Genomic DNA, 8,304 nt, shown 5'->3' on the forward strand with positions numbered 1-8,304 from the left:
TAACTTTGGCTAGCATATCGTGTGGTCGCCTTGTCAATAAGTAATTCGCTGCCGAACGGTAGAATTCAGTCCGATTCGGTAGGCCTATAAATTCGTTGCGAATTACGATCAGGGCCAGCCATGTTTCCAGAATGTTATACATGTATTGCTCCAACTGTATTATCCTCATACGAAGTTAAAACTCAATGCACGCGTGATACTTGACGCAGCGGCCTAAAGCAGACAAACTATATAATGTACCATACGCCTGTAATTTTGGTCTCTTCAGAGCAAACACCACAGACAATTAGGGCATTTCCATTTCCCTGTATGTGAAAGATTATCGCAGCTAAATTACAAATCGTTGCTGACCACATAGCATTATAAACCCTCATTTGATGTCATCTTTTACTGAGCTTATCGACTTGGCGAAATCACAAATTAGCGCGTTGATTACGAAACGTTATGTTGCGTCTGCAATTACGAGAGTCTACGTGAGTTCAAAGCGCTCTTGCGTGAGCTGGCCGCAAAATGTTTTGAAATACCAATTTTTACATTATGCAGTAATCGCATTCGAGAGAGCTCGTTACCGCTGGCGGAGATTCTGATTCACCGCATTGTTTTGTAATGTCCCCCCTGTTCTATAATAGCACCGATTTCAGGTTGTTCAAACCTTTCTCGTCTTTTACAACACAAGCCATGACTCACATCTTCTGATGGTTAAGTCTAAGTATTAGCGGAATTCAATTACGCATGCACGGAGCACGCACAATGTCTGCGGACATTCGACGTCATTCAGTTTGGTGATGTCACTCTTTAATGACAATCGCTAATCAGCATACACTTAACGGCATTGTCTCCAAGCCATCGAGATATAGGAGCCAACGCATGCTAGGCCCGAGACGTGATAGCTGAGCAGTGAGCAGCGATGATATATTTCGTACCAGGGCTGTTGCAGATGCGATTGCGCAGGCAAGCGATGATATCGAGCGCGCCAATGCAGATGTGATAGTGCAGGCTAGCGATGGTATAGTGCGCACCGGGCCTACTGCAGATGCAGATGCGATTCTTCAAGCCAGCGAAACTAGGCTTGTTGGAGACGCGATAAATCAGGCAAACGACGATTGCCGAGCGCACGGCAATCAATGACATAATTTCGCGATCATTTCAGCGGGAAATAGCGTCGCGTTACATTTTGCACAGACGAATCTCGCTAATTGACAACACGCTTCTCGCTAATTGGCCGCGCGCAACGGTTTACCTCGCTGGCTCGCTCACGTACGCGGTAGCAGGTAATGTCGTAAACGGAAATATATTGCGATTTGTTCTAAATAACACAATCGGGGTTTATGCCGATACATGCCAAACCGAATTCTAGGTATGCCGCATACCTAAAAAAAATGTCTAGGTATGCGTGGCATGCCTTGCATACCCAGGTTCGGCGCCTATGCATATGATATCTTGCGCACCAGGTCTACTGCAGGTGCGATTCTTCACGCCAGCGGTGATATCGTGCGCGCCAGGACTATTACATATGCGATTGTTCAGGTCAGCGGATCCAGGCCTGTTCTTGGCGCGATTAATCAGGCCAGCCACGAAAGCGCGAGCGCACCTGAATACATCAATCAATAAGCTACTTACCCGTACCAATGAAAAACATTGTCAGCGGTATATCTATGCTGTGCTCAGACGATTCTCGCTAATTGGCAACACGCTTCTCGCTAATTGGCCGCGAGCAACACTGATAATACGTTTTACTGAATACAACTGAAATATCTATTGGACAGAAAATGGGCATTTCAAAAGGACGGAATTTCGAGTTTTAAAAGAGGTGTGCGATCCCCGATCCCCCTGGCTACGCGCCTGAATATTCGTTGACTAATTCATAATTGTTTGGAATTATATTGCTTATTATTACTTCGCTGTTACTTCTCTGTGATCACTTCAGTTGCACCATATGTATGTCTTGCACCGCCCACTTCACCTGTTGTGGAGTGTTTTGTTTTACGGAGTGTATATAGTTGAATGAATTATTTAAGTTAGCCTGAAATTAACCATTAACACTCAATTCGACACAGTTCATCATCGTTCCAGCGTAAAGCTGTTTGGAGAAGGAAACCCATAGCAGTAAAAAGTGAGTATTTCATATTCGTTGAGTGCGTGTGTTGGGATGAGGGCTTTGCTTAATCGAGTGCATATGAGTAGTCTGATTCCGAATTGAGTAATTGGCGTCAAGGCAAACATTCGACCGAAGTCATGAGAGTATGGAGAAAGTGAAAAGTTCAAATGTGTACCTTTTAAACGACCATAAAGAAGATAATGTCAGTTTCTCCGCCACATTAAAGATATTAATTTGATAGTTTTTCACGATACTTATCTAATTGTACTTCGTAACAATCTTGTGGGTCGACAATGTCGTTACCACTTACGTGCGTAGCTTTGTACTACATGTTTTGGCTGTTCTAATACGACCGATCTGGATTTCTGGGCTTTCGCGTTGGGAAAAGCATTCGAACTATTACTCTCGTTGCTAATGTGTGGAAAGGAGCGTATAATTTCAGAACTAGAAAAAGAATCTCTCACAACTAAACTCGAATAGTCCATTCGGTTTCGAGTGCTCGAATATCATGCGCATGCGCATGCAGCTATCAATATTCGATAGCCCAGCCTTGGTAGCGATACCACAGCAATTGCCATGGTGATAAATAGCTCTCGCATAAGTTATCGCCGCGAACCTCTGGCGCCATCTCATGGTACAAATTATTTGTGTTTCTTCTTGTTTCCGTAATCGCACTCACTTCGTACTCGTCTTTTTAAATCTTTATTGACGGAGCTCATACAATTTAACGTAATAAACGCGAGCTTATGATACTTAATATCTTTTAGCACATTAATCCGAATTTAATTCAATTCATCCGAATTTCCACTTTGGACTGGTTCAAGATCATCTATTGTACTCATCTCCAGCCTACAAACCGTCACTCTGTCAAGAGAAGGTAAAGATAATGCCTCGAATCACTGGAATTTTAATCTCGAGCAGCCTTAAAGAACGGATCTCACGCGGTTGCCGGATTTGTACTAATGGTATACCATACCTACTCTAAATATTTATTCAACATTAAGTATATTCTACACTAGGTGGTGTAATAATCAAGAACGACTAACTGCTGTATAGTAGACATAAGATACCTCTACAAAATTAAAATGGCATTTAAAATGCGAAAAAGATTGGACGCTTCACGATTTTGCGTGTCATCCTTGCGCAGGGGCCATGCTAATCTTCTCTGTATCGTTCCAATTTTAGTATGTGTACCGCCGAAGCGAGTACATGAGAACGACGGTTTGCTGACGTATATACATGGGTCAACCCCGCAGGTATAACTATTGGGGTGAGTGGGAGATTGAGGGGGGGTCAAATTCACGCGAATCAACCCGCCATCGAAACTGCTTGTGGAGTTTCGAACGAGGATCGATACTTGTTTCCTCTATTCGATTTTTCACTACTGTTGTAATTTCGATCACATGGTTGAAAATGCTGTTCTGTATGCACTGTGAATTATATTCTAAAGTATAGTCCCCGAGGCAATGGGTCACACAGTATTGGAATTAAATTGCTTCAGTTTTTAGGGAGCATTTTCATCTGACATGCTATCTCATTTTCGCTTTTATTAATGCACGCTCCAACGCCTTTGGTAAAGTATAAAATGCTCTTTGTGATCATCCTCAATCAGGGCATGGTATGGTATGAAACGGGAAATTTCCATACTCCAAATCTGCCTCAATCGTTCCATACCATAGCAACATTCTTCCACACCATATTTGATACTTTTTCCAGACTTTCGCAGTTGCCCAAACTCTCAGATAATATTCTATATTGCATACGTGGAAATTTGTCGGCGTTTTAAGTTCTGATTATTTTGGACGAAATAATCCATTTCAGCAGCCCTGATGGCCAATTCCATCCCCGATTTCTGTGTGTCAGGTAGCGTAATCATCGAAGACGGAACGTAAAATATACACGGGATTATTTGGGAATCACAGCACAAGCTCATGGCATGTAAAACTAGTGTGACAATGGCAGCGCACTGCTAGCAGTAATCTGGCGGTATAATCTACAAAATTATATAAAACAAAGGTATTATCCCATTAGAATATATCCTAGAATACAATTTTATACCGCTACAATCATCAGGGATCTTCAACAGTGGATCAAACGTTCGATTCTCCCGCCAACGTGTCGGTCATACTCATTATCTTCGTTAACCAACTGCAGGGTGTCCATTCTTATATCAGAGAGAACCATATTTAATGAAATTACAATACGTGTTGGAGGCTGGCCGGTATGGCGTACCGTCGCTTCGAGATAAGCCACATATATTTGAATTACAATGATGCTTATATGTCAAAATAGATATTTCGTGATGATCATCCGAGCAAAGCGCAGGAAATGACTTCCAAGTTCATCAAAACGATACAAATATACATGTAACTGCGAATGCTACGTTCACAGAGTCTACGATTTTAAAAATCCTTTTGGTAGTTTACGCTGTGGGGCTTTGGAGCAGTCGTAAGTTTTAAATTACTCCAGCTCCAGCTCCGGAGCTCTCTTCTATCACAAATGAGCTCCGACTCCAGCTCCGGAGCTCTCTTCTATCACAAATGAGCTCCGACTCCAGCTCCGGAGCTCATTGATACCACTGCTCCGGCAGCGGCAACTATTGAATGGTTCGATTATAGCAGTCGCAAGGAACCTTCATTTTGTGGGTATGCAAAATCCTGTGACATGTAGGCTAATTACTTTGTATCATCTGTCGATGATGTCATAGCCGCACGAGAAGGCACTTTACTCCATGCCATTGTTATGTACAGATTGTAGAGCATTAAAACAGTACGTGATGTTTTCATACCGACACTGCGCTCGTTAATATCAAGCAATACAGTCCAATTTAATCTTGAAATGGTGCGATTTGTGCAAGTGTAACTGCGGAAATGAGCGCATGCCGCGACCTTATCAGCAGAAATCTACTTTCTACCATATACCCAATGGTTTGAAATTCGATATTGGTTCGCTCGTTATCAGCCCGTCCGTCGTCGATCAATTTTAGTGGAATATAGAAGGTTCCCCTTGAAACGAATCTAATTAACTCAAAATCTGGTGTTGCGTCAATATTGGACAACTTAATTCAACTCCGCGCACTGTACAGGTCAGTAACGAATAAAATTACGAGCTCACAAATGACATTGCGCGACAATTCAAGAGTGCGAATGTATCAAGCAGACAAGAATGAATACCCAAAATCGATGATTGCAAATTGAAAAGCGCGAATCCGATCACTAATTGCCCTCTTGTATCCAACACCAGGGGCAGGGGTTCGGACATCGCATTGACTGGCTCGCATCACCACAATGGTATGCGGACTATAATGGCGTTCTGGGCTGCTTCGATGCATTTCCATGTTTACGTTCGCAAATCGTTATTGGAGTAGACGATCATGCGTTGGAATGAGTTTCAATTCGTAGGCATACACAATAACACACTGTCCAATGTCGCGCTACGATAAAAAACATCAACAAAGAACGTGCATTTGCTCATCCAATTCCTAAAGTAGACGGTGTTTCTCGGCGTGCGGCATGCCCGCCTCAGAATCGACATGTGAAACAAAGTCGCGTTTTTATCCACTGGCGTCGCTTATATATTCGTCTCATGACTAATAAGTTGAATTGCTCCTAGCGAAAACGGAAGCCGACTCGCCTGTTCTACAAGACGACGAGCCAAGCCTGACTTCGAAGGAAATCATTAAAATCATACGAACACATGTATATGAAGAGTGGAACTCGAGATTTGCAGGGTCCGAAACTGCAGAACATTTCAAAAAGTTTGTTCCCGATGTTTATTCAACTGTTAGTCTCTTTGAAATGCCGAAGAAAAGCTAGTCAATTTTATTCCGCCTACAAACCGGGCATTGTGGATTAAGAGCACATCTCAACAGAATTGGTTTGTCGGATCTCCAAATTGCGAGTGGTGTAATGAACTAGAAGACGTATCACACTACGTAATGTACTGTCGAAAGTACCGTCGCCAAAGGAAAGCGCTAATTAACAAATCCTCGCACCTCAAAGTACCAATGAAATTGGAAGTACTACTGACAGACGCACGTCTCTTCAAGGATGTAATAGATTTCACTCTATCAACGAATGCAGTCATCTAATGCATGAACACTGAACAGTTATCACGAAAATGGCGAACAAAACCATTGAGTTAAAATCGCCAATCAAATCATACTCAACAACAACAACCATACCATACCATGCCCTGCCGTTAGTTGACGCCCCTGGTTATATATACTCATACTAAAAAGACGATTTACGAAGATGATTTCATCCTGCTTGCCTTGAAATTCATCGGTATATTCCAGCTAGTTTAGCAGCGTAACCTAGCGCCTATCTTTCCGATTGGAATGTGCTCATATATGTATTTTTATTTAATACGAATTGCCCTTTAACGACAAATGTACATGTTTATGCTAATCGATGTTGCTGTTTATTGTTTTGACTTTAATACACTTTATGATAGACTTTGCAGTCGTTTCGATATCTTCCTATCGTTTCATTGTATCGCTGGCTTGTGGTATTTTAAGGGATAATGGTACAATATAAAACAAATGCATTGGTTTGACTTATTGAATTATTGTGTATTATTGTGTGTTTGTCATACGACGAAGTGATGAATGATTTTTGTAGCCTACAAATCTCAACTACGAAATTAGTAGAAACGGATCAGGCAGTAGTTGGCTATCTCTTACGTCACGCCCCTAGCACTTGCCAGCTTTACGTAGCCTATGTATATCGATCGATATCGGAACGTTTCTTCAGGAATTGCGTTATATGGTGATGCGCAATCGCATATGCACATTGCGCATATTCTCCACATATAGCCTGTTGAAAAGCTTCTCTGGTAATGAAATGTCCTTCTTAGATTTGATATTGTATTGCAAGATTATGGACGAAATGATATAAAGTGAAATCGCGTTGTGATTTATTGGTATGGAATGAAAAGTGGAACATGCATCTTCTGAAATGTACTGTACACCAGTGATTCTCAACCACCGGTGCCGGTCCGTGACAAGTTTCCTACCGGTCCGCAAGATGTGTTAGAATTTTATATCTCAATTAGAAAATGAAAGAAGTTAAGTGCTTGTCCATTGATTAGAGATGTAAACATCAAATTTTGAATTTATGCAGAAGCGCAGAACGTATTTTTTGCATGGCGTAGCAATAGAGATTTCATGGTCTACTTCAGGCGTTCGTCACAATGATACAAGTGCTATAAAAAAAACTGTCAAAAAGTAGCCGACGACTCGTTTCGGACAAGTTATATGTGGAAGCTACGAAGGCCTAAACAAATTTCTATTAAGCTTCACTATGCAGTATATGATAGAGCCTATAGCAAGTAGCAAATTCACAGTTTCACAGAGTTTTGAGCGTATGTCTCAAAGGTCCCCAGGTTTTGTGCCTTTGGACCCACCCGGTGGGGACCGATGACACGTTCGAGCAACAAATTTTGAACGTTCATAAATATTTTGTGAGGATGCGTATATTCATGAATATATCCGCGGTAATTAGAGCTAGTGTTGAGCCAGCGAATGGACCTGCTGTTATCGGCTGAACATTTGGGGGACAGAGATCATTTTGTAATTTTTGATACAACGGTACCACACTACCACATCTCCCCTACCCATATTAATATCAATACAGCCAGCGACAATAAAAGAAAAATTGGAAAAAAAATCTATAAGTATCTAAAAAATCCTTTATTAAAATTTGTGGTAATTTACGAAATAATTTTGGGGGTTTGGCGTGCGGCAGTTAGGGCCCCGAATCCGAGCAAAGCTCAGGAAATGATTGCCGGTTCAACAAATTGATATAATTATTCATGTACCTACCACATCCTCCGAGTGAACGATTTTAAAACTCCTCTTGGTAGTTTGCGCAGAGTAAGTTACCACCTGCTAAATGTAAGTTGTGACGCTAGAACAGCGGTGGAATATCATTCCTTTTTATGATATTCAGATTGAAATAAATATCATTAATATCATTTTCCTTCGTATGCGCGTTGCGCATCTTTGTTGTCTTTGAATATATGTCGACCAGGGTGGGTGAGCCATGAGTCATAGTTTGATATTTGAACAATTGAACACAGACCTTTCAGTGAACGATTTTCTGACTATGCCATCGATTTGATAAATCGAAAGTAGGATCTTTGTCATGGTTCTGGCAACACTGTCAAAGTATGGAAATGTGGAGTATTATTTCTATTCCATACTT

The 8,304-nt window shown here is 41.5% G+C and overlaps 1 non-coding gene across 1 annotated transcript; it reads right to left on the bottom strand.

The window, feature by feature from the left end:
* Positions 1-3,200: 3,200 nt before the first annotated feature.
* Positions 3,201-3,307, bottom strand: LOC145443890 (U6 spliceosomal RNA). Its single transcript, XR_013916572.1, has one exon. It is a non-coding gene; the product is annotated as a U6 spliceosomal RNA (small nuclear RNA).
* Positions 3,308-8,304: the final 4,997 nt, after the last annotated feature.

Source organism: Botryllus schlosseri, chromosome 7, assembly GCF_051294905.1.
Source record: "Botryllus schlosseri isolate E-star chromosome 7, Bs_hap1, whole genome shotgun sequence".
NCBI lineage: Eukaryota > Metazoa > Chordata > Ascidiacea > Stolidobranchia > Styelidae > Botryllus > Botryllus schlosseri.